General features: G+C 39.8%; 1 protein-coding gene across 4 annotated transcripts in view; it reads right to left on the reverse strand.

The window, feature by feature from the left end:
- KLHL32 (kelch like family member 32) overlaps positions 1 to 26,418 on the reverse strand; it is a 215,485-nt gene that overhangs the window by 134,513 nt on the left and 54,554 nt on the right. The gene's annotated exons all lie outside the window — the stretch shown is intronic.

A 26,418-nucleotide genomic window follows, 5' to 3' on the forward strand; every position in this document is an offset into this window, starting at 1 on the left:
ATGGCACCCCACTCCAGTACTCTCGCCTGGAAAATCCCATGGATGGAGGAGCTTGGTAGGCTGCAGTCCATGGGGTCGCTAAAGAGTTGGACACAACTGAGCGACTTCATTTTCACTTTTCACTTTCATGCACTGGAGAAGGAAATGGCAACCCACTCCAGTGTTCTTGCCTGGAGAATCCCAGGGAAGGGGGAGCCTGGTGGGCTGCCGTCTATGGGGTTGCACAGAGTCAGACACGACTGAAGCAACTTAGCAGCAGCAGCAGATACTTAGGGATGGCACTTTTACTCTTCCTTATGAATAAACTTGATAAGCTATTATTGTATGAATCGTTCCTACACAGAGACCTTTTTGGTCTGTCTTCATATGGCAGACATTGGCACAATCCTGTCTTTCAAAATTTACTAAGGACGCAAGGACTAAGACCAAACCTGGATCACATTTTGACAGCTGTCCTAAAAGACAGAATTTGGGGTCCACGTGAAAGAGCGACCATGCAGATGAGAAATAGAGTCCGCATAAATCAGGGGAAGGAGCTATGAAGAATGGAGAAGGCAATGGCACCCCGCTCCAGTACTCTTGCCTAGAAAATCCCACGGACGGAGGAGCCTGGTAGGCTGCAGTCCATGGGGTTGCGAAGAGTCGGACACGACTGAGCAACTTCACTTTCACTTTTCACTCTCATGCATTGGAGAAGGAAATGGCAACCCACTCCAGTGTTCTTGCCTGGAAAATCCCAGGGATGGTGGAGCCCGGTGGGCTGCTGTCTATGGGGTCGCACAGAGTTGGACACGACTGAAGCGACTTAGCAGCAGCAGCTATGAAGAAAGGAAACTTTTAGAGGGCTGTAATATCAGACAAGCTTGAAAGCCTTAAGAGAAAAGGAAGAGGTAGAGCTACTGAGGAGGCAGACTGATTCTGTGTTGATTAAAATATAATAGGTATTAAGGGAGAATTCTGTAAGACATGTGGACTTCCCTGGCGGCTCAGATGGTAAAGCGTCTGTCTACAATGCAGGAGAACCGGGTTCGATCCCTGGGTTGGGAAGATCCCCTGGAGAAGGAAATGGCAATCCACTCCAGTACTATTGCATGGAAAATCCCGTAGACAGAGGAGCCTGGTAGGCTACAGTCCATGGGGTAGCAAAGAGTCAGACACGACTGAGCGACTTCACTTTCTGTAAGACACAGAAGGGGCTCTGACGTGGCTTATCAGAGCCGCACAGTATGTATCTTAGGTATCATAAGTAAAACTCTAGCTTTTTTTTTTCTGTAAATGGAATTTTAAAATTGGAGGGTACTTTAGAGATCACTCACCTCTAGCTGCTCAGCATGTGGTCCCTAGGGCAGCAGTACCGGCATCAAAGAGAACTTAATAGAAATGCAGACTCTCAGGTCCACCCACACCTACTGGATGGAAAGCTGCACTTTAACATGAGCCCCTAGTAACCCACACGCACTTCAGAGTCTGAAAGACGTAGCTGTGGTCAGTACTCTACCCCTTCAACCCTCCCTGCCTATCTGAATATTTGAAGTGATAAGACACCCAATACTTGCCTTCTCCAGGAGATCTTCCCAATCCAGGGATTGAACCCAGGTCTCCTGCACAGCAGTCGGATTCTTTACCAGCTGAGCCACAAGGGAAGCCCAAGAACACTGGAGGGGGTAGCCTATCCCTTCTCCAGCAGATCTTTCCAACCCAGGAATCGAACCAGGGTCTCCTGCATTGCAGGTGGATTCTTTACCAACTGAACTATCAGGAAAGCCCCAATACATCACAGGAGAACGCAAAGCATTAGCAATACTTTCAGAATATTGAATCATAGTCACCCTCCTGACAATTTTCTCCACTTGGTCTTAATAGAAAGTCAATAAATTCACTCTCATTTCTGCTTAGTGGCCTTTCCAATATGTGATAACAGCTCTTTAGTCTATTGGAAACAGCACCTACTCCATATTATCTGGGTCATAATAGGTTAGCACTCAAGGTCAATGTTAGGAATCCTGCAATCCACGCAGGAGACTAGAGTTCAAATTCTAGCAAGCAAGAACTGATCTCCAGATTTAAGGTGAAGGGAGGGGAAGTTACTGCTTAGTTAAGGACAGACCCACAGTTCTAAGAACAAGGCCTTTAAAAGAGTAAATCATCCCATGTTCTTAGGTGGCGGCAGTGGTAGGAGCCTTCAGACAAATCCATCACTTTATCTTCCAATTCCTAATTACTTCAGTTGACTTTCTCTGGTCCATCTCTGTCTTATATTTTCCTGAGGAGGAAATTTGGGTGGCCACCTCAAAGTTACTATTGACGTAAATCCCTCAGACTCACTTTTACAGAATTCAAAAGTAGAACCTTTTAAGGGTTTTCAATTTGCCAAAAAGAATGGCAAGGCAACCCAAGCAAAAAATGGGCAAAAGATATGAACAGACATTTCTCCATAGAAGATACACAGATGATTAATAGGCACATGAAAAGATGTTCAACACAGCTAATTATTAGAGAAATGCAAATCAAAACAACAGTGAGACATCACCTCACACCTATCAGAATGGCTATTATCAACAAGTCTACAAACAACAAATGTTGGCGAGGAGTTAAGAGAAAAGGGAAATCTTGTACACTGTTGATTAGAATTTAAATTGGTGCAAGCACTATGGAAACCAGTATGGAGTTTCCTCAAAAACTGAAAACAGGATGACCGTATGATCCAGGAATTCCACTCCAGAATATATATATATGGAAAAAAACCAAAAACACTAATCCAAAAAGATACATGCACCTCAATGTTTATAACAGCCCTACGTATAATAGCCAAGACAAGGAAACAACCAAGTGTCCATTAGCAGACAACTGGACTAAGGAGATGTGGCATGTATGTGTGTGGAATGGAATATTACTCAGCCATTAAAAAGAATGAAATACTGATATTTACAGCAACATGGATGCACCTAGAGAGTATTATGCTTAGTTAAATAAGTTGAACAGACAAACAAAAACACTGTATTGTGTCACTGGTATTTGGAATCTAAAAAATAATACAAATGACTGTATATGCAAAACAGACTCACAGATATAGAAAACAAACTAGTAGTTACCAAAAGGTAGAGAGAAGGGGAAAGGGACAAACTAGAGGTATGGGATTAACAAACTGCTCTATATAAAAATTAGACAAGCAATAAGGATATACTGTATAGCCCTGGGAATTATAGCTATCATCATCTAATAACCTATAATGGAGTATAATCTGCAAAAACACTGAATCACTATGCTACAGATCTGAAACTAACATAACATGTAAATCAACTATACTTCAACTTAAAAAAAAAGTGCCGAAAGAAAACAAAAGAAGAACGCCAAGGTAGTTTCTTGCTTGCCCGGACTAATGCTGGTAGTGACTGGTGGAGTCCTGTTGAGAGCTGTGAGGCCCCATCAGGCTCAAGTGAGAACAACGTCCATCATCTGGATAGAAAGGGAGCAGGAGCGGATGTACCAGCCTTGTACCTTAGAGTATGCATATGTACAATCACTAAAACACAGTTTCTGTCCTAAAATTCATGACATCATCATATAAAATGTTTTACCTCTTTTATATACAGAACATTTTTGAAGAATGTTGAGATAATAGCGTGGGAACACCTCAATTATCACTTTTTAGTCTACTCTTTAAAAACTCAATGTAAGTTAATGATTGTTCTTAAAAATTTAACCCCGAATTTCAACAGTTCCTCTTTTATTTTCAAAGTCCTCCCTTAATATCTTTTTCTCCAACATGCTTACATAAGAGATGTGTAAGACTATAAATACAGGCACCCAGTCCAGCTGTGCCATCTCTTTTCAATCTTTCCTTTTATTCACCACTTTGGTTTGACAGCTGTGAATCAGGCAATACACACTGAAGCCACTCTCCCCTTGTTAGGCGTTCACACAGAGGAGGGCAAGAGGCCCGGCAGTTAACACACAGTTTTCTCTAACTCCATTAGTTGCCAGGCAACCACTTCACTGGAACCTTCCTGATGCAAGGCAGAAGAGGCCAGTTTAATATAAAGTGTTTGGGTCATCCCATATGCTCAAGCACACTCCTTCTGCAAACACATCTGATGCTTTGTAGATGCGGGCTACATGCAAAGTCTCTACATCTTACAAAACCGGAGGAAAATAGTTAAAGAATAATCCGCAAGAGCTCAAATACTTTCAAAAGTAACTAAATGGAGAACGTCTTTTAATCCATGTAAATATATATGCATAGATATATAATTTTTAAAGTGATGTGAATGCTTTGGCATAGTGATTTGATATGAAAATCTCCCTCATCACTTCAGAGTCACATCTCTCTAAATGAGAAGAAAACTGATAAGTCAATCCTGGATTCCTATCCAGGCATGCAGGTCCAAAATCCAATCAACATCAGATAAGCTAATTAAAAGCAATTGATTCGCAAGCAGCTGGATCATCCCACAGTGTGGACAATTCATTTTGAACCAGTTTTTTTTTAATAAAAATGATAAACAGAATCAGGGCTTATCTATAGATTCCAACTGAATTCTTTCACCAACTCATCAGATTCACATGATCAGCTATCTTTTATACCATGTCCCTCTATTATAAAACATCTGTCTCTGGTCAATACTCAGTCTCTAAAGGTTTAAAGTCTTCATCAGCTTCATTATACTTCAAACATGTGTTCTTGTTCTTTCCGATGAAGCTAAGGTTGACTACTACTGTGATTAAATAAGCATGAGTGAAATTGTGATTTTTAAATAAAGCAGTGTGAAAGTCATAAATTTAAAAGCATAAAAAGGATATGGTGGAAAAAGCAAAAAAAAAATAATATTTCAATACAAACCTAAATACATACAAAGAGCCTAGCACAATGACTGCAGTGAATTAAATGAGGAAAAATTAGCTGCTATTATTACAAGTATTTACCTAGCTTCTTAGTGTTTATATTCCGTAGAAATGAATCAGTCTAAATAAAGGAATAAAATGCAGACCAGAGTTCACCATTCTCCACTCACTATAATGAACCCAGTGCACTAACAGCACAATAATGAAATTAATGGTTATCTGATCCAAAATGTTAATGATTTCTCTGGCACTGACGTACATAATTTTAAAAGGGGATGTGACAATGATTGTTTAGAAGCTCTCAGCTTTCTATTTAAAGAGGAACTAACAGTTGATCACTACCACAATGAACTGGTACTTCACCTTGAATAGACAAAGGGAATATTGTTTATAATGAATGTGTTCACTTTCAAAAGGAAATTATGAATCCATTTTAATTTAACATACAAAGCAAAACCCTAACCTCATACACATTGTGGTGCTCACAAGATCCTATCTCACAGCATATCTAAAATCAGCCTTCTCCTGGTTACTCACACACTGCAGCTTCTATAACAGACAGATGTGTGGCTGTTCATTGTCAGCCAGGCAATTAATGCTTATCGAACATCCAACGGGTGTGAGGCTCCGTAACAGACTGTCTATAAAATGTCAGATTGACTGCTTAATTTGGCTTTGCTGAATGTCAAGGCCATCATTAATGGTGCTATTTTTTCTGGCTAAATTTAAAAGCTAGTTCATGAGGCCTCTTCTTGGTAGATATTAACTAAATGACTAATCAGTGGATAAAAGTTGCAGAACGCCAACATCTACTCACAGATAGCACATGTTTATGACTTAGGTGAGAAATTCAACACATTTTCAACTGCGATTATTTCTGTCAATTTCCGTGACTCCTTGGAGAGCTATGTTTGTTTGCAGGGTTTGTTGCGTTTTTTTTTTTTTAAGTCACAATCACCCTAAGAAGTGTACTGCAGCATTTTAAGTACCTCTCCTGGACCAGATTCTAGTATTTTTGGAGTTACAAGCTGAATGGAAGCAACCAAGTGCTACTACATTAGGTCCCCAACTAATTAGCCAGTGACTCTAAAACTTACGAGTAGCTAGCTTCTAGTTTTCCCAGGGCCTTAATTCCCTATTAGCTTCAGGTGATGTTGCACATGCCCAACGAGGCCAGCTAGATCCGAGAAAACAGCAAGACGCCTGCTGTGTCACACGTCTTTGGAACTGAGCACTCAAGTTCCCTTTCGAGAAGTACATATCCACTAAGAATCTAAGAAGTTCTATATTGGGGAGCTAGTATAATCATCATTCTCCTAGGTTTTAACTCAATCTCAGTATCAGCAAGGCCGTATTCTCAAGTGTGAGAAGAAAACAAATTCAGTGTCCCAGTGTCCCTGAGCCATCCTTCTGCTCCCCTACCTTCACACCAGTTCGATTACACAGAGATCTGGACAGATAAAAACGAGAACATTATTTAGTATTAACGAAGATTGCTTTTACTTGTGAAAGGTGAAATAGGTATCACTGCTACTGCTGCTAAGTTGCTTCAGTCGTGTCCAACCCTGTGCAACCCCATAGAGAGCAGCCCACCAGGCTCCTCTGTCCCTGGGATTCTCCAGGCAAGAACACTGGAGTGGGTTGCCATTTCCTTCTCCAATGCATGAGAGTGAAAAGTGAAGTCGCTCAGTAGTGTCCGACTCTTCATGACCCCATGGACTGCAGCCTACCAGGCTCCTCCGTCCATGGGATTTTCCAGGCAAGAGTACTGGAGTGGGGTGCCATTTCCTTCTCCAACAGGTATCACTGGTCAGTTTTATATTCACAACTGTATATATGGACGCAGACATTCTTGTCACTGGTGAATAAATACAGTCCAAATTCCATAGGAGAAAGATTTAGCTGACTGTACGTATGACTCCAAAAGTTTACAGAAACTAAATGGTGACTTTTGTTTTTACTATTTTCTAGTTATATACTTAATACATAAATATACTCTTCTTTAAAAACAAGGTTACTATAGATAAAATTAAAGTCTTACTTTCTGAGAAAGTAGTATTTGTGAGAAGATCTGAAGGGAACAATGGAGAAAGTCATGTAACTATCAAAGAGAAGAGTAATACATGCAGAGGCAACAGCTGTGCAAAGGCCCTGAGGTGAGCATATGCCAGGCATGTCTGAGAAACAACAGAGATCAGTGTGATGAGGATGCAAGGGCAAGAGTCATGGGAAAGAGGCCTGATGATGTAGAATCAGGTAAACTAAAAGACACTGGCTTTTACTCTGAATCAAAGTGGAAATCATCAGAGAATGTTGAGCAGAAGCAATATAATCTGACTTGCTTTCAAAAAGATCACTGCAGCTGAAGTACTGAAATAGACTCCAAGGGCTCAAGGACAAAACCAGAAAGATAAAATAGGAGAACACTGAAAAACTCCAGGAAAAATGATCCCAGCTTGCACCAGGGTGGTAAAAGTAGGAATAGCTGGGGTCTCAATATGTTTTGAAAGTAGAGACATGGAGCTTACTGGTAGTCTGGAAGCAAAAGAAATTCCCAAAATACCCAGCAGTTTGGGGCCTGCACTATCCATAGAGTCACCATGAACTGAAATGGAAAATACTATACAATAAGCAGCTAAGTGGGAGGAAACTGGGAGCCTGATTTAGACATATTTGTGATGCCTCTTCAACATCCAAGCAGAGATACTAAGCAAGAAGTTGGATATAGGGAAGGGTCCATTCTGGAGATATAAATTTGGAGTCATTATCTGTGATAATAAAGCTTATTTTCAACTTGATTGGGTCACAAGAAACCCAGATATTTGGTCAAACATTAGTCTGTGTGTTTCTGCATGAGATTAACATGTGAATTGACAGTCTGAGTAAAGCAGCAGCAGCTGCTGCTGCTGCTGCTGCTGCTGCTGCTAAGTCGCTTTAGTCGTGTCTGACTCTGTGCAACCCCATAGACGGCAGCCCACCAGGCTCCCCCATCCCTGGGATTCTCCAGGCAAGAACACTGGAGTGGGTTGCCATTTCCTTCTCCAATGCATGAAAGTGAAAAGTTAAAGTGAAGTCGCTCAGTCGTGTCCAACTCCTAGCGACCCCATGGACTGCAGCCTACGAGGCTCCTCCATTAATGGGATTTTCCAGGCAAGAGTACTGGAGTGGGTTGCCACTGAGTAAAGCAGACACCCTCCCTAATGCAGGTGGGCCTCATATAATCAGGTGAAGGCTTGAACAGAACAAAAGGCAGAATAAAAGAGGATTCTCTTTGCCTGGCTGCTTTTACACTGAGATGTTGGCTTTTCTTTTTTGGGCCACACCACACAGTTTGTGAGCTCTTAGCTATGACCAGGAATTGAACCCAGACCAATGGCAGTGAAAGCCCTAAGTCTTAACAACTGGACCATCATGGAACTCCCATGGCTTTTTCTTGCTTTTGGACACAAAACTAAAACACTGGCTCTTCCTGGGTCTCAGACTACAGCTTTCACATTGGGACTACATCATTGCTCACCTGGGTTTCTAGCTTGCTGGCTGGGTAGATCTTGGGACTTGTATTTGTATGAGTCAATCCCTTATTAAAAAAACCTCTCTATATAAAATCTTATTGGCTCTACTTCTATAAAGAACCCTGAATAATATATCATTTATATTACATATATATGTATAATGGGGCTTCCTTGGTGGCTCAAACGGTAAACAGTCTCCCTGCAATGCAGGAGACCAGGGATTGATCCCGGGGTTGGGAAGATCCCCTGGAGAAGGGAATGGCAACCCACTCTCGTATTCTTCCCTGGAGAATTTACAAAGAGTTGAACACAACTGAGCAACTAACACACACATGTATGTATAATACACACACACACACACACACACACAAAAGACAGTATGAGATTATCATGAGAGCTGCTATAGACAGAGAAAAGTATAAGGACCGAGTCTGGGTCACTTCATTTTAAGAAGTTGGGAAGAAGAGACAAACCAGCAAAGAATATTGAGAAACATCAGTCAATACGTGGGTTAAAAAACCAAAACCCAAAAGCCAAGTGAGGACAGTGCTTCAAGGAACAGGAAGTAATTGAAATGAGGATGAGTTAGAAAAAAGCAGACTGGAAACAGGTGTGGGCTTTGGCTTTATTTTATTGACAATTTCTGCTATGCTCTTAAGTGAGATTAGGTTCTCAATTCTTTCGCTGCCCTTTTTTTTTGTTTTTGGTAACAGAATTACATCAGCCTTATAAAATTAGGTGTGTGGCTTTCCATTTTCTTCTAGACTTCAGAATAGGTTTATGGGAAACAGCTGTTACATAAAGAGTTTGTGGTACCAGTATGTAAAAAATCTGGGCCCACTGCCTTTCTGAGGAGCTATACGGCTACTTTGACTACTCCTCCAATTTCTTATCTCTTCCCTTTTCTTTTGATTCAATTGTGGTAATTTATATTTTCTTAGAAATTTGCTCACTAAGGTTCTGGTGTTTATTGATATAAAGTTTCTATGGTTTCTTTGATAATCATTTTTCCTTTCTTCATCTATAAATGTCACCTTTTTCATTTTACATAAATTAAAAAATTTTTATAACATTAAAATATAGCTTAAGAATATTGGATATAAATATATATATATGCTGTTTCAAGAATACTTGCTTTTATTCATATTCCTTCCCAACTATTTTATTAGGGTTTGTTTTATAATTTCAGCTTTTGGATTTGATAGCATAGTTCATCATTCTAGATCTTTCCTATTTTTTTTAATAAATGCAAATGGCTTGGAAAGGACATTGTGATGTGGCCCCCGGTCACCTTTAATGAAGAATCTGTGGTCGCAGCTGCTGGGAGAACTGTAGGCAGACAAACTTCAGCCCTTAGCCTCTTCAGGGACTGCCCAGCTTCTGCCAGTACCTTGTCCAAGGTCCTGCCCCTTCCTGGGTGGCCCAGAGTCAGTGAGTGATCAGTGCAAGAATATAAAGTCCTGGACACCTTGGCCCAAAACTAAAGGGCATTTAGCTCCAGAGTTTCCTGTAGAGTCAGCTGAGACTGTTGTTGGACTGGCATCAATGGTCAACTTCTCCTCCTAAACCCTGCTTTCTTCACCTCCCTCTGTGGGTGCTGACTTCAAAGTCTTCTTCCCAGGGAATGCAAACTGCAAAGAAGGCTATAAGTGTCCTTCAAATTCATGTTAAGAACAATGCTTTAATTAATATTCAGTTTTAAATATTTTGTAATTCTGATGTTTTCTTTTTAATTAAGGAATTAACTGAGTGCTTTTTAAGAATAAAAATCGCAAGTATATGGGGTGTGAGACCATTAACTTTTGTTACTGATTTCTGCTTTTAATAAGTTTCTTATGACCTACTTACAATGTGGTTGGAATGACCTAGTTAACTACAATTTTTACAACTACTTTGTATGTGTTGAGAATGTGTGCTATCCCGATCCTCTAGCTACATTTTTATTATTTTGAGTCTATATGATCTGAGTTTCAGAGAGAAGAGTGCTAAAAATCTCCCACTATGACTGAGAATCTGTTGATTTATCCTTATGATCCTATTATTTTCCTAATATTCTTTATTAAGTGGATATAGGTTCATTAAAAAATTATAGAAATGATCCCTGAAAGTATGGACCCTGATTCTGGAGAAGTTTGAAGGCATAAGGAGAAGAGGGCAACAGAGGATGAGATGGTTGGATGGCATCACCAATTCAAAGGACATGATCTTGGGCAATCTCCAGGAGATGGTAAGGGACAGGAAGGCCTGGGGTGCTGTAGTTTGTGGGGTTTGCAAAGAGTCAGACATGACTGAGTGACTGAACAACAACAAGATTCAAAACCGTTACCTTTTTGATGGATTGCTACTTTGGTCAGAATGTCACTTTTTGTCCCTTCTAATTGACTATGCCAAAGGCTTTGACTGTGTGGATCACAACAAACTGTGGAAATTCTTAAAAAGATGGGAATACCAGACCACCTGACCTGCCTCCTGAGAAATCTGTATGCAGGTCAGGAAGCAACAGTTAGAACTGGACATGGAGCAACAGATTGGTTCCAAATCAGGAAAGGAGTGTGTCAAGGCTGTACACTGTCACCCTGCTTATTTCTCTTATATGTAGAGTACATAATGAGAAATACTGGACTGGAGGAAGCACAAGCTGGAATCAAGATTCCCAGGAGAAATATCAATAACCCCAGATATGCAGATAACACGACACTTATGGCAGAAAGTGAAGAAGAACTAAAGAGCCTCTTGATGAAAGTGAAAGAGGAGAGTGAAAAAGTTGGCTTAAAGCTCAACATTCAGAAAACTAAGATCATGGCATCTGGTCCCATCACTTCATGACAAATAGATGGGGAAACAATGGAAACAGTGAGAGACTTTATTTTGGGGGGCTCCAAAATCACTGCCAATGGTGACTGCAGCCATGACATTAAAAGACGCTTACTCCTTGAAAGAAAAGTTATGACCAACCTAGACAGCATGCTAAAAAGCAGAGACATTACTTTGTCAACAAAGGTCCATCTAGTCAAAGCTATAGTCTTTCAAGTAGTCATGAATTGGATGTGAGAGTTGAACCATAAAGAAAGCTGAGCGCCAAAGAATTGATGCTTTTGAACTGTGGTGTTGGAGAAGACTCTAGAGAGTCCCCTGGACAGCAAGGAGATCCAACCAGTCTATCCTAAAGGAAATCAGTCCTGCATATTCATTGGAAGGACTGATGCTGAAGCTGAAGCTCCAATACTCTGGCCGCCTGATGCAAAGAACTGACTCACTGGAAAAGACCCTGATGCTGGGAAAAACTGAAGGCAGGAGGAGCAGAGGATGGCAGAGGATGAGATGGTTGGATGGCATCACTGACTTAATGGACATTAGTCTGAGTAAGCTCCGGGAGTTGGTGATGGACAGGGAAGTCTGGCGTGCTACAGTCCATGGTGTCTCAAAGAGTCAGACAAAACTGAGCAACTGAACTGAATTCTGTTCTTAAATTCTAGTCTGGGCCATATTAATATTATCATACATACTTTGTTAGTGTCTAATAGATTTTTTCTGAGGCATGCTTCTTATAAACAAAATATACTTAGATTTATATTTTTAATCGACTTAAGTTTGTTCCTTTTAGTGAATGACTTTGAACAGTTCACATATATCATTACTACTAAATATTACTACTAAAATGTTTGTTTTGGTCTGACTTCTGCCATCTTATGTTGTGTTATAATTTTTCACATTTTTGTTTCTTTTTTCCCTTTGTACATATGCAGCATTGAAAACAGTTTTCTTTCAGTATTACTTATACTTAATGTAAAATCTCTTTCTCATTATATCAATAACCATTTTCCATTTCTATCATACTTTCAACCATTTGTTGAGTCTGTCGATAATTCTGCATTAAGGCAATGTGACATTAGGTAGTTTCATATTAATAACAGATAAAGCCCAAATACCCATGGCTTCACTCATGGCACATCCCAGTGTGAGCATTCCTTCGTAAGCCACTGTGCACATGGTTTTTCAGGGCCCTTTCGTCTCATGGATCTGCTCCCCTCCGAGTCCTGTCAATCTGGCTTGTGGACACAGAAGTAGACTGTGGAGCAGGTGTATCTGCTCAAAATCACTTTGTCCCATGAGCAACTTATACCTCTTCCTCATACCCTTTTGGCAAGAACTTGTTCTGTGGCCCCATCTGGATGTAAGGGGTGTTAGAAAATGAAAACCACAACTGAGTAGACACTTAGAAGCAACAACTCCAGCAGGGGACGGGATTAGCTGGCTGTATCTGCCACATTTCGGCTTCTGTGTGTTCCTGAATTATGCGGTTTGTTTATCGCTACCTCAAGCATGGAAAACCCGGGCCCCTTAGCATGCACAATTCATTTATTTATGCTTCATGCTCTCACCCACTTAATCCTTGCATGAATCCCAGCCTTCTGTTCTGTGTTTGGCATTATCTGTTCCATCAGCCCTTCTCCAGAATGAGATGCTATCAGCCTCCCATTGGGATGCTACAGGTAAGCAGACCAGTTACTCTCCCAATGATGAGGGTATTCCCTCTGTTGGCCTAAACCATGAATAAGAATGCTGGGAATACAGAAATCTCCCATTGGAATTAGCTTTGCCATCTGTCTCTGAGCTCAAGTAAAATCTTTTAGACACAACCAGACTCAGCTTGTTAATCCCCCAAGTTCCAAATGCACCTATTTACTTTCTGACAATTATATCCATCAGTCTTTATAGTTAACTTTGCTATACGTTCCACTGCCTTTTAATTTTAAATCCTTTTTGATAGATTGCTTTTAGCAACACACACGATTTCACCATAAAGAGTCAATTCCTATTTATCTAGAATCCACAATCTAAGAAGCCTATTTACTTCTTGTTTCCATGGCAACATAAATGAGGACTGAAATTTGTATTAGACACCTTTAAGGCAGGGAAAATGCCAAATGGTTTTTGAATCTCAAAAAGATTAAACATCATCAGAATGGCTTAGCCCTTTATATGATAAATCACATATCTGTGTTTTACTGTATCAATAATTTATACTTAGAGGTAAGCAGACCATTTTCATATAAGGTTTCACACCTACTGTATCAGATACAATAATCTAAACAATGATCTAAAAAGAAAACATTTTCCCTTAACTAAATATTAAACTAACATATGTTCCATTTGTCCAACTGATAAATTATCAACATGTGCTGTAACGTCTAGTCACTATAAAGCCAAAGTGTGCATTTATTGTTTAGGGAGAGATTTTTAAGGGGAAGATCAGTGAAAAAAAATAAAAGAAAAATGAAGAAAAGAGAAAATAGTGATACAAAGTAAAGCAAACAGACACACAGAGAGATCCAGAAACAGCCAGGACAGCAAATTAGGAAAAAAAGTGCAGAATGTCAAAGAGAGTACCATGGACCAAGAGGTGTACTCATCTTAGCTATTCAAGCAAAGGAGAGAAAAATCAATCAAACTTTCCTGTAACAACCACCATATTCGTTTATGACATGTTACTATGGCTATTCTGCATCTGTAAGCAAGATGGCATGTCGCTTCTTGGTCTGTAACACCAACCAAGCAAACTAATATATTCAAATTAATATGTTCATTCAGGAACTTTTAGTTAAGTGCTTACTATATGCTCTGCTCTGTTAGAAGTGTTGCAGGTTTGGCAGTGAATAACAAAGACAAAATCTCTGCCCTGATGATGCTTTCAAGTGGAACTGAGTTATCTGTCTACAGAATGGAGGTTTCTTTCCTCAACTGTGCAGTAACTTTTCAACCTAACTGCCAGTTACTTAAATTGCCAACAATTTCCTTTAACCTTGGTTTTTAGTTTCTGACAATGATAGAAAAGCTGTGACCTTGAATACATGCATCACTACAATCCTAGTTCATACATGAAAAGTCTAGAATGTTCAATATTACATTCTGTATTCTGTTTCGCTATTGTAGTACTCTCCAAGTTTTTTGCTTATAAAACATTGACATGTTTTGAGCAGGAGCCCTAATATTTATAATTTATAAATTATGTAGACATATTATATATCAATCTGCTTATATACATTATAAAATAAACCCCAAAGCAAAAATTAAATTGATATAAAAAGTTACAGTTAGTGAGTTTTCCCCTACATCCCCAGGACTCATCTGCCCCTTGAGGGGTATACAAAGCTCCATGTGAAAAACCACTACACTCAGGCTAATTTTTCACACTTTTAAACTTTATGACAACAAACTTATAAAATAATCTTTTATCCATTCTGACAAAAATTGTGACAAAAGAAAATAATCTGACTCAGTAAATCACAGCAAGCTGCAAAGTTGGCTTAATTCCCATAGTTTGCTGTTTCCTTCCTTGGCCTCAGTAGGTAATAAACATTTCAGTTCTGGGCTCACTGAAAAATTAATATAAATTCTGATTGAAGATTTTTCATGGAGCTTATATCAACACAATGAATAACTTCTTAATAAACACTTTCATCATTTACTAAATGTTATCCTTTCACAGAATCCAAAGGCCTTACTGGATCTTTGACTGCTAGATTTGGTGTGGGGATGCATGTGTGAATGTACGTGTGTGTATGAACCAGGGCCTTTCTTACTAATAACAAAAATACTACCCAGCATTGGTGTAGCTATAATTCCTTTCCAATCACTGACATTTACATATCAGCAATTTCTATTATCTCAGCAATTTTTTAATGAGATAATAGAGCAGGTACTATTATCCCAGTTTTACAAACAAAGGAACCAAGGCACAAGAACTGAAGTAACTTTCCTAAGATAATGTGGCAAGTTAACAGCAGAGACAGAAGATTCTAAAACCGAATTCACCTGACACTAGCCCAGGGTGCTGTTCTGATTTCAAACTGCTCTGATATACTAACTACTGAAACTTGCATCTTCTACTACAACACGCAACATCACAAATCTTTTCTTGACAAAGTAACAAGAGTGTTATTCCACACAAGGTTTATTTTAAGAACACGTCCTGTCTTTCACTTATTTAAAGGACAGAGGATATCCTTTTGTCACAAAACCCCAAGTCACGGGATTTCTTCTACTTAAGGTTAGAAAGTTCACTGGTCACACAGTGATCTCTTGTTATTTACAAGGCAAAGCTGAAACATTAAATAGGGGCTCCTTTTGAATTATGGTGCTCAGGAAGGAACAGTAAAAAATAATAATAACCATAACTATAACAAATTCTGCACCAATACAAGAAACCCATCTGACTCGTGATATTTTGCTTTGAGATACAGGAATCCCATCACTTCTTATACAATGACCCCCATATACAGTTTAATTGTTCTTCAAATCTGAGACCTAAGATTTTGTCATTTCTAAACATTATCAGGCAGCATCCATGACAGCAGGGCTACAGAAATTATAGTAAGCAAAACCGTATCTGAAAATTCACAAAAACATCAAGGGAAAAACCACTTCAGCTAGTTATTGTTAAGATGTTTGTATTAGTTTCCTACTGTGCTACAATAAACTACCACAAACTTCAATTCAGCTCATTTCAGTCACTCAGTCGTGTCCGACTCTTTGCGACCCCATGAATCGCAGCACGCCAGGCCTCCCTGTCCATCACCAACTCCCAGAGTTCACTCAGACTCACATCCATTGAGTCAGTGATGCCATCCAGCCATCTCATCCTCTGTCGTCCCCTTCTCCTCCTGCCCCCAATCCCTCCCAGCATCAGAGTCTTTTCCAATGAGTCAACTCTTCGCATGAGGTGGCCAAAGTACTGGAGTTTCAGCTTTAGCATCATTCCTTCCAAAGAAATCCCAGGGCTGATCTCCTTCAGAATGGACTGGTTGGATCTCTTTGCAGTCCAACGGACTCTCAAGAGTCTTCTCCAACACCATAGATAAGGCATCAAATCTTTGGCATTCAGCTTTCTTCACAGTCCAACTTTCACATCCATACATGACCACAGGAAAAACCATAGCCTTCACTAGATGGACCTTTGTTGGCAAAGTAAAGTCTCTGCTTTTCAATATGCTATTTAGGTTGGTCCTAACTTTTCTTCCAAGGAGTAAGCGTCTTTTAATTTCATGGCTGCAGTCACCATCTGCAGTGATTCTGGAACCCAAAAAGATAAATTCTCTCACTGTTTGCACTGTTTCCACATCTATTTCCCATGAAGTGATGGGACCGGATGCCATGATCTTCGTTTTCTGAATGTTGAGCTTTAATTCAACTTTTTCACTCTCCTCTTTCACTTTCATCAAGAAGCTTTTTAGTTCCTCTTCACTTTCTGCCGTAAGGGTGGTGTCATCTGCATATCTGAGGTTATTGATATGCAGGAAATCCTGATTCCAGCTTGTGCTTCTTCCATCCCAGTGTTTCTCAGCCCTGTGTTTCTCATGATGTATTCTGCATATAAGTTAAATAAGCAGGGTGACAATATACAGCCTTGACGAACTCCTTTTCCTATTTGGAACCAGTCTGTTGTTCCATGTCCAGTTCTAACTGTTGCTTCCTGACCTGCATAGAGGTTTCTTAAGAGGCAGGTCAGGTGGTCTGGTCTTCCCATCTCTTTCAGAATTTTCCACAGTTTATTGTGATCCATACAGTCAAAGGCTTTGGCATAGTCAATAAAGCAGAAATAGATGTTTTTCTGGAGCTCTTTTGCTTTTTCGATGATCCAGCGGATGTTGGCAATTTGCTCTCTGGTTCCTCTGCCTTTTCTAAATCCAGCTTGAATATCTAGAACTTCATGGTTCACATATTGCTGAAGCCTGGCTTGGAGAATTTTGAGTGTTACTTTACTAGCGTGTGAGATGACTGCAACTGTGTGGTAGTTTGATCATTCTTTGGCATTGCCTTTCTTTGGGATTGGAATGAAAACTGACCTTTTCCAGTCCTGTGGCCACTGCTGAGTTTTCCAAATTTGCTGGCATATTGAGTGCAGCACTTTCACAGCATCATCTTTTAGCATTTGAAATAGCTCAACTGGAATTCCATCACCTCCACTAGCTTTGTTCATAGTGATGCTTTCTAAGGCCCACTTGACTTCACATTCCAGGATGTCTGGCTCTAGATGAATGATCACTTATCTGGGTCATGAAGATCTTTTTTGTACAGTTCTTCTGTGTATTCTTGCCACCTTTTCTTAATATCTTCTGCTTCTGTTAGGTCCATACCATTTCTGTCATTTATGGAGCCCATCTTTGCATGAAATGTTCCCTTGGTATCTCTAATTTTCTTGAAGAGATCTCTAGTCTTTCCCATTCTGTTGTTTTCCTCTGTTTCTTTGCATTGATCGCTGAGGAAGGCATTCTTATCTCTTCTTGCTTTTCTCTGGAACTCTGCATTCAGATGCTTATATCTTTCCTTTTCTCCTTTGCTTTTCGCCTCTCTTCTTTTCACAGCTATTTGTAAGGCCTCCCCAGACAGCCATTTTGCTTTTTTGCATTTCTTTTTCTCGGGGATGGTCTTGATCCCTGTCTCCTGTACAATGTCACGAATCTCATTCCATAGTTCATCAGGCACTCTATCTATCAGATCTAGGTCCTTAAATCTAGTTCTCACTTCCACTGTATAATCATAAGGGATTTGATTTAGGTCATACCTGAATGGTCTAGTGGTTTTCCCTACTTTCTTCAGTTTAAGTCTGAATTTGGTAATAAGGAGTTCATGATCTGAGCCACAGTCAGCTCCTGGTCTTGTTTTTGTTGACTGTATAGAGCGTCTCCATCTTTGGCTGCAAAGAACATAATCAATCTGATTTCAGTGTTGACCATCTGGTGATGTCCATGTGTAGAGTCTTCTCTTGTGTTGTTGGAAGAGGGTGTTTGCTATGACCAGTGCATTTTCTTGGCAAAACTCTATTAGTCTTTGCCCTGCTTCATTCCGCATTCCAAGGCCAAATTTGCCTGTTACTCCAGGTGTTTCTTGACTTCCTACTTTTGCATTCCAGTCCCCTATAATGAAAAGGACATCTTTCTTGGGTGTTACTTCTAAAAGGTCTTGTAGGTCTTCATAGAACCGTTACACAAATCTTAACAGTTCTGGAGGTCAGAAGTTCAAAATGGACTCAGTGTGCTAAGATCAAAGTGTCACAGGCTCTAGGAAGAATCTGTTTCCCTGACTTTTCTAGCTTCCAGAGACTGTGACATCCCTTGGCTCAGGGTCCCTTTCATCAAAGCCAGCAATCACATCACTCCAACCTTTGCTTCTGTTGTCACCTCTTCCCTGACTCTTCTGACTCCCTCTTCCATCTTTCAGAGACCCTCATGATTATACTGGGCCAGCTGTATAATCCAGAATTCTCTCTTACCTCAGTGGCCTTTATCACATCTGCAGAGTCCCTTTACCATGTGGGGAAACATTCACAGGGTCCAGGGATTAGGATGTGAACATCTTAGAGGCCATTATTCTGCCTAACAATGCTTGCATCTAGTGGGAACCAGCAGAAAATTCTCTGAGGTTCACACAGCCTGGTGTCAAGGAAAATTTAGGGAGTTTGGAAACATGTGGCCCTAGACTGGGATTTGACTGCGGCATGGAGAAACTGTTCAGTCTTTAATTATCCAACACTGAGCAAGCTCAATTTCTTTGTATGTAAGGTTGCTGTAGATATCTACATCTGATGGTTACTGGGGGATTAAATGAAGATAAGGAATGTGAACACACAGAGTACTGAGGCTAGTAAACAAATACAGATGTTAACTCAATGACATAAATGGACAAATGTTTAGACTTTGCAGTATGAATAACAACTATTACTTCCTTAGTAAGAAATATATTCATTTCCTGGCCAATCTTTATACTATTAATATTCTTTTCCCCTAAGTAGTTTCTAATAAGTTTATTTTAATATTTAAATAACTAGCAGATTCATTTGCAGTGATGCTGATGCCTAATATTAATTCAAGATAAATTACTGGTCTGAAAAAAATACTTCAGTGAGTTGGGGTTTTAGAAGAATTTATAGAGTTTTTAAAGTTTATGGCAAAAGAATTCAACATTTTTATAATTTAAGATTCTTCTTTGCCCTTTTAAAATGACATTTTTCATTCATTATATTAAAAGCACATGCTTCTTTTTATTATAGCTTTGAGATTAGCTCCCATCACACATATACTTTGTGATGAGTAATTAATAATTGTCATCTCTATTAGAAAGCTTGTCTCGTTCCAACCATCAGGACATAATTCATTGTCTTTTCTAGGTGATTTATCACAAACTTCTTGAAACTGACTTTGGCTACAATATGAAGATATGGTTCATATTATTTTCAGAAGCCATCTCTTGCAGCATTCAAAGAAGAATATGTCCATGATTCTAAAAACCAGAAATTTTATTATGACCTCAAATACTAACCTAATGGAATTTAATGTGTACTTGGCTACACAGGAGATAAACAACCCAGTAACAAACTCATGGCATATATGCTAAACACATCACATTCCAACACTATCCCTCCTCCTATCTTTGCCCCTTGATATAATAACACTCCATGGGGAATCTCTGATTTACCAGCTAGAAGTAGAATTTTTTAAGCAGACAGCAGCATATGCCAGATGTAAGAGTTAAGGTCCAGAAAATACTTCCACACATTCACAAATATTTTTGCTTTGCCTTGCTGGAAAATCTCCAGTAAAGAACAGTAATCTTGCTACTCCACATTTTTAACTTACTGCCCAAGACAGTGAAACTAGTGACTATTTTGCTGCTTAGAAGAAGAAAAAAAAAGACGAATAAGAGACTAGAGGAATGTACTTTTTATTCTTCTAGGTTACTTTTCCTTAAAGTATTTATTTACTTGGTTGCACCAGGTCTTAGTTGTGGCAAGTGAGCTCTAGTTCCCTGACCAGGGGTCAAACCTGGGCCCCTGCATTGGGAGCACAGTCTCAGCCACTGGACCACTAGGGAAGTCCCAGTTAGTTTTCTTAGATCTACAAAAATGGTATTTCCTTTCCTAGGTGGAAAGGTTTAAGTCATTAAAATTTTTTTCAATATTAGAACCAATTATAATATATAGGCTATTAACAGATTTTTTTCTTTAATAAAACACTTTTTCAGTACTTTCTTCATTTATGCACATACAAAACTGAGAAAAGATAAGGAATAAATTCTTCTGTATCTAAGATAACATGATGATGCCGCAACAGAAACAATTTAAGAAAACAAAGCATTTTATAGGCCTCAATTTATAAAATTTTGTGATGATGTTAATGACGATCATAAATGTTTCAAAAAATATTTGCTGTACTAGTTATGTGCAAAGGCCAGGGCTGAGTATTCAGTGCGGGTCAGGGAGATGAGCAAAGAACAGACACGTGTATAGGTCTTGACTCTCTTCTACCATCAGCCCTCCACCGCAAGCTGTACCAGAACCTACCAGTTTTTTCCTTAGTCACTGTCCTTATATCACTACCTGTTCTGTGGCTTCTACTATTTTTCATTTATTGATAACCTTTAATGAGCCAGGAGCATGACCTAGGGCATTCTATATTTTCCTATGAAGTGAAGTAAAAGTCACTCAATTCTGTGCGACTCTTGCTCGCTTAAAAACAAAACAAAACAAACCAGTCCTCAATCCTTTCTGCTCCAAAGTCAAGGGAAAAAATCCAGTAGCCTGATGGGGCCATCCTAGCTTGTTTATTTTGCCTTTCTCCGTAGAAGGCTGAACGGAAGTCCTCACAGTCTACAGGCTGGTGAGACAGCAGCCTGTGCGTGAAGCTCTCTAACTGACAACACCCCTCGGTCCCCAGAAATGGTATCAACGCTCTTTCATGAGGAATGTAAATTACCCCCAAAAGCTAATCTCTGTATACAGTTTTAAGACACTAGGACTAAGGTCAAGAAATCCTGACGTACTTTTAATATGTGAAATCATACGATACTGGGGAGGTGTGAACATGAAATATATGCAGCCTTCTTTTCTACCATCCAGCAGTAGCTCATCCCACTTCTATCAAACAAGGAATTCAAAGTGGAAAATAAAGTCTGTTCAAAACAGTAAACATACTCCAACAACAAAACATACACAAAAATTCCACTTTCATAAAACATGAAGCAAAGGAACGTTTCACTTGCATTCCTTTTAATCCCATAAAAAAACTTTGCAAACATTTAAAATTATGTTTATAAGTATCCTGGATTGTAAATTAAAGCAAAAGCAACCCATGCCTGGCAAATCCTAAGAAAATTAACTGTGAAGAAAATCTGGGGTGCCTTGGAGTATTTGAAAAGACTGAAGAGTTAGAAGTCAAGAGTATTGTCTTGGGAAAAATAATTTCTAAATAAAAGAAACATTGAAATCTAAGAGACAGACAGTACTGACAAAAATTATCTTTGCTGCATAGTCTTAAAATAAGGCTTCTTCTTAACAGAATTTTCAGTTTAAAAACCAAAACTGTTCTCCTCTGCTTGGAAAATAAAAAATAACATTAATACCAGTAAACCATCAATTTAGCATGCAGGATGTTTCAGCCCCCTGGTCTGCATGTAACATTTATGATCTCATTTAATTTCCACATCAGACCCATGAAGTCCGTGAAAATTCATACTTTTACAACTGGAGGAGAAAAAATGAGACTTAGAGATAAAGTTGTTTGCACAAGGACATATACAGTCAGAAAATATTTGAAGAAAGCAGTTATATGGTTTTGTCTAAAGCTGTATTGACTCTATAATTCTTATAAAAATGTGAGTTCCTTACTGGAACACAAAAATACATTCTCTTTTGCTGTTAAGCTATATGACATTTTTTTTAAAAATTAAGTTTTTTATGTGAAAACTTAAAAAGTGAAATCATTAGAGGCAACCAGGAACACCTGAGTCTTGTCAAGGACCTGAGAGCACACCAGCCTCAAGAAGTTCAGGCAGCTGCCTGAACAAGTGTGACTAGATCCCTAGCGTGCCTTCCAGGGAACTGAAGGGAACACAGCTTGTGGCAGGCCTCTCCTCTCGTTTGCCAGTGGAGGGAAGGGGACAGGGCACCATTTGCCACATGGTGTAAACAATGTGATAAAACAAATGCCAGTCTTGGCTCTGCATTGCTGCTCTGCTACTTAATAACCACAGGACTTCAGGACACTTCCCCAATGTTTTCAGTCTTAATTTTCTTTCGGGTAGGTGGGAATAGCTGTCACACCTGGATCATGTCACAGTCAAACAAGATTGAATGAGTAACTCACTGGTACAACAGTCGCCACAAAACAGGAAGCACTACATGATTTCTTCTGCTTGCCCTCACCTCCAAAATCACCTTAGTGCCACCTAAGACTGGAAAGCACTCCTGGGACTTTACTGTATGGGTAAAAAAGAAAAGTGAAGTCGCTCAATCATGTCCTGCTCTTTGTGACCCCATGGACTATAGCCTACCACGCTCCTCCATCCAGGGGATTTTCCAGGCTAGAGTACTAGAGTGGGTTGCCATTTCCTTCTCCAAAGGATAGTCCTGACCCAGGGATCGAACCTGGGTCTCCCACACTATAGGCACATATGCTTTACCATCTGAGCCACCAGGGAAGTCCTTCCTGTATGGGTAAGAGCCTCCTATTCCAAGAAGTCTCCCAGCTAACTACATACCAACGTTTCTCCATCCTTCAAATTATACATTTCTTCACCCACTTATTCTGCAAAAACATTCACTGTGTTACCATGCTCAAGATACTTTGCTAGGGAATACAGGAGACCGAAAAAAATTCAGCTTTTCCCCCAGGTAGTGGACACTCAAAGAGATGAAGCTACGCAGTCATTACTGTAGTGAGCCTGGTGTTCTAACCACGAATAAAAACATCTACCTAAATAGCTGTTTCAAGAATCAAACGAGAGTGCTTTTGGTAAGCGTTCTTACTCTGAGTACTGTCAGCACTGTACCGTTTTGGTGCAGTCCTTTTGTTGTGGAAGTACACATGCTTGGCCCCCATCAGACGAGAGGAGGCTACCAGTTAGCACTTGCAGCCCAGCTCTTGGCCTGGCACAATGTCATATACATAAAAATACCATCTGCTCGATGTTTCAGTTCCACAGAGACGCAAGACCTTTGTATGATTTCATTACCAAGATAATAAGCTACTTCTAATGACTGAAGCGACTTAGCAGCAGCAATCTGTACAAAACCCACCACCACTATAGAAAGACAACTCTATATAGCTACTCTGCCTGACTCTAGAAGGCACTTCCATTGCAACCTACCTGCAGCAAAGTTCACATATTCATTGCTCAAGTGCTCAGTGAGCACAAGCCATGTGTGAGGTACTGCCTGAAGTTAACAAGACCCTATGATGAGGACCAAAACCTTTCCCCTCATGAAAGCCTCCACCTGGTGGGTGAGGCGGTATGTGCACAACTACTAGATAACATGTGGTAAAGCCTGTATTTTGTCATCACTATAACCAAATGACTGCAAAACTAGTCTTTCCACAACCTTCCTAATCATAGTAAAGACTATTTCAGCCCTCCAATGCCTTACACAAATGCCCTGGAATCAGCCTTACCACTTCTCATTCTCTCAGACTCCAAGACCAGCTCCCCACCAAATTTCCCGGGCTCTTCACCAACTCAGTGGACATGGGTTTGGGTGGACTTCGGGAGTTGGTGATGGACAGGGAGGCCTGGCAATGCTACGGTTCATGGGGTCACAAAGAGTCGGACATGACTGAGTGACTGAACTGAACTTCCTTCAAAATGCCTCCAATAGTCCTCACCACCTCCAGCCCCACTATCCCAGGATAAGCCACCACCTTACATCCACTCTCATCTCCTGACAGAAACTGGAGAATCACCTTTTCAAAACAGAGGTCAAGTCATGTTACATCTCTGTCAAAACTGTCCAAGCACTTACCGCCTCAATGAAGTAAAAACCAAACCCTAACAACACCGTACAAGGTGGTCACAGTGTTAACCTGACTGGGTCACAGGATTCCCAAGTAAAGAATTATTTATGGGTAGGCAGTGAAGCTGTTTCAGGAGAGATTAATACTTGAATTGGTAGACTGAGTAAAGCAAATGGCCCTCCCCAACGAGGGTGGGCCTAATCTAATCAGCTGAAGGTCTGCAGAGCATAAAAAGGTCTGCATTAGAAAGAATTCTTGCTGTCTGTCTTTGAGCTGGGGCATCAGTCTTCTGCCTTCTAGCTTGAACTCAGAGTGGAACTTGCACCATCCTCTTGCAGCAGTCGGTACAATGTCCTGTGCCTAAAGCTGCTCAGCACACTGTGCAGAAGATGGTGACACTCTTTAATGGAAGAACAAGTCAGATCATCTCCAGAGTGCTGCTCGCCATCTCAACATACCCAATCCTGCTAATCTTAGAATCATGACTTATTGTACGAAAGCTGCTTATTCCCGAAAGGGGTACATTTCATTTTCACAGCCTAATTGTTCACTCAATGCCAAAAAAAATAGAATTGGAAGGTCATCTTCCCTGAAAACAACAGAACAATTATGAGAAAGCAGTGACATATCTGTAATATATTTTCTTTCATTAAAAGTTAATAACTAGAAATTAATTAATAGAATTATTTTAGACCAGTCTTAGCTTTACAGTTAAACTGAACAGAGAGTACAGAGATTCCCACAGAACCCGTTCCCACCAGTATCACCATGCCAGTGTGGCAAAACTGAGGAATGACACTGACACACCACTATCAACCAAAGCCCACAGTTTACACTAGGGGTCATTCTTAGTGCGCGCGTTCTGCGGATCTGAAAAATGCATAATGACCTATATCCACCATCATCATACCATACTGATAAATTTCACTGCCTCCAAAATCACCTATGCTTCATCTATATAACCCGCCCCCACTCCAGGCCCTGGCACAACTCATCTTTTCATTGTTTCCACAGTTTTTCCTTTTCTACATACTACTACTAAGTTGGAGTCAAATAGTTACGCACCTTTCAGATTGGCTTCTTTTACTTAGTCACACGCATTTGAGGTTCATTGCCGTGTTTTCATGGCTTAATAGTTCATTTTTTTTTTGTCACTGAATAATATTTCATTGTATGGCGGGACCATACTTTATATAATTAGGAATGAAAGAGGAGACATTATAGCTGTACCATGAAATACAAAGGATCATAAGAGACTACTATAAATAATTATAGTAGTTTAATAGTAGCCAACAAATTGGATAAGCTAGAATAAACGGATAAATTCCTAGAAATACAATTTCCCAAGACTGAGTTACGAAGAAATAGAGTCTGAATCGACCAATTATAAACAAGGAGATTGAATCAGTAATCAAAAAAATTTCAACACAGAAAAGTCCAGGACCAGATGGTTTCCAGTGAATTCTACCAAACATGTAAGGAAGAGTGAATGCTAATCCTTTTCAAACTCTTACAAAACACTGGAGAGGCAACAATACTCCCCAACTTATTTTATAAGGCAAGTGTTACCCTGACATCCAAATAAGGACACTACAAGGAATGAAAAATACAGGCCAACAACCTTAATCAATATAGATGCAAACATTCTCAAGAAAATATCAGCAAATCAAATTCAACTGCATATTAAAATGATCACACACCATGATTAAGTGGGATTTATTCCTAAGATACAAGGATAGTTTGTCATATGCAGATTAAATGTGACACACCACATTAACAGAACTAAAGATAAAAACCATATAATCATCTCAGTGGATGCAGAAAAAGCATCTGACAGACTTCAACATCCTTTCATGGCAAAAACTGTCAATAACCTAGAAGAAAACAGAGGTGGTAAACTCCTGGATGTCAGTCTTGGTGATAACGTGTATGTTGTGAAATGGTTGCCACCATAAGGTTAGTTAACACATTTATTGGGTCTGAGTAGACTCCGGGAGTTGGTGATGGACTGGGAGGCCTGGCATGCTGCGGTTCATGGGGTCGCAAAGAGTCGGACATGACTGAGTGACTGAACACATTTATCACCTCACATCACCACACACCTTTTTGTGCGTGGGTGGTAACTATTAAGATCTACTCTCTTAGCAACTTTTAAGTCTCCAATACAGTATTGTTAACTGTAGGCACGGTGATGTACAGTCACTTTGCATAATACCATCAAGGTTTATCCATGTCACAAATCGCAGGACTTCCTTCTTTCCCATGGGCAAATAATATTC

Source organism: Ovis canadensis, chromosome 8 (genome assembly GCF_042477335.2).
Source record: "Ovis canadensis isolate MfBH-ARS-UI-01 breed Bighorn chromosome 8, ARS-UI_OviCan_v2, whole genome shotgun sequence".
In the NCBI taxonomy this organism is placed as follows: domain Eukaryota; kingdom Metazoa; phylum Chordata; class Mammalia; order Artiodactyla; family Bovidae; genus Ovis; species Ovis canadensis.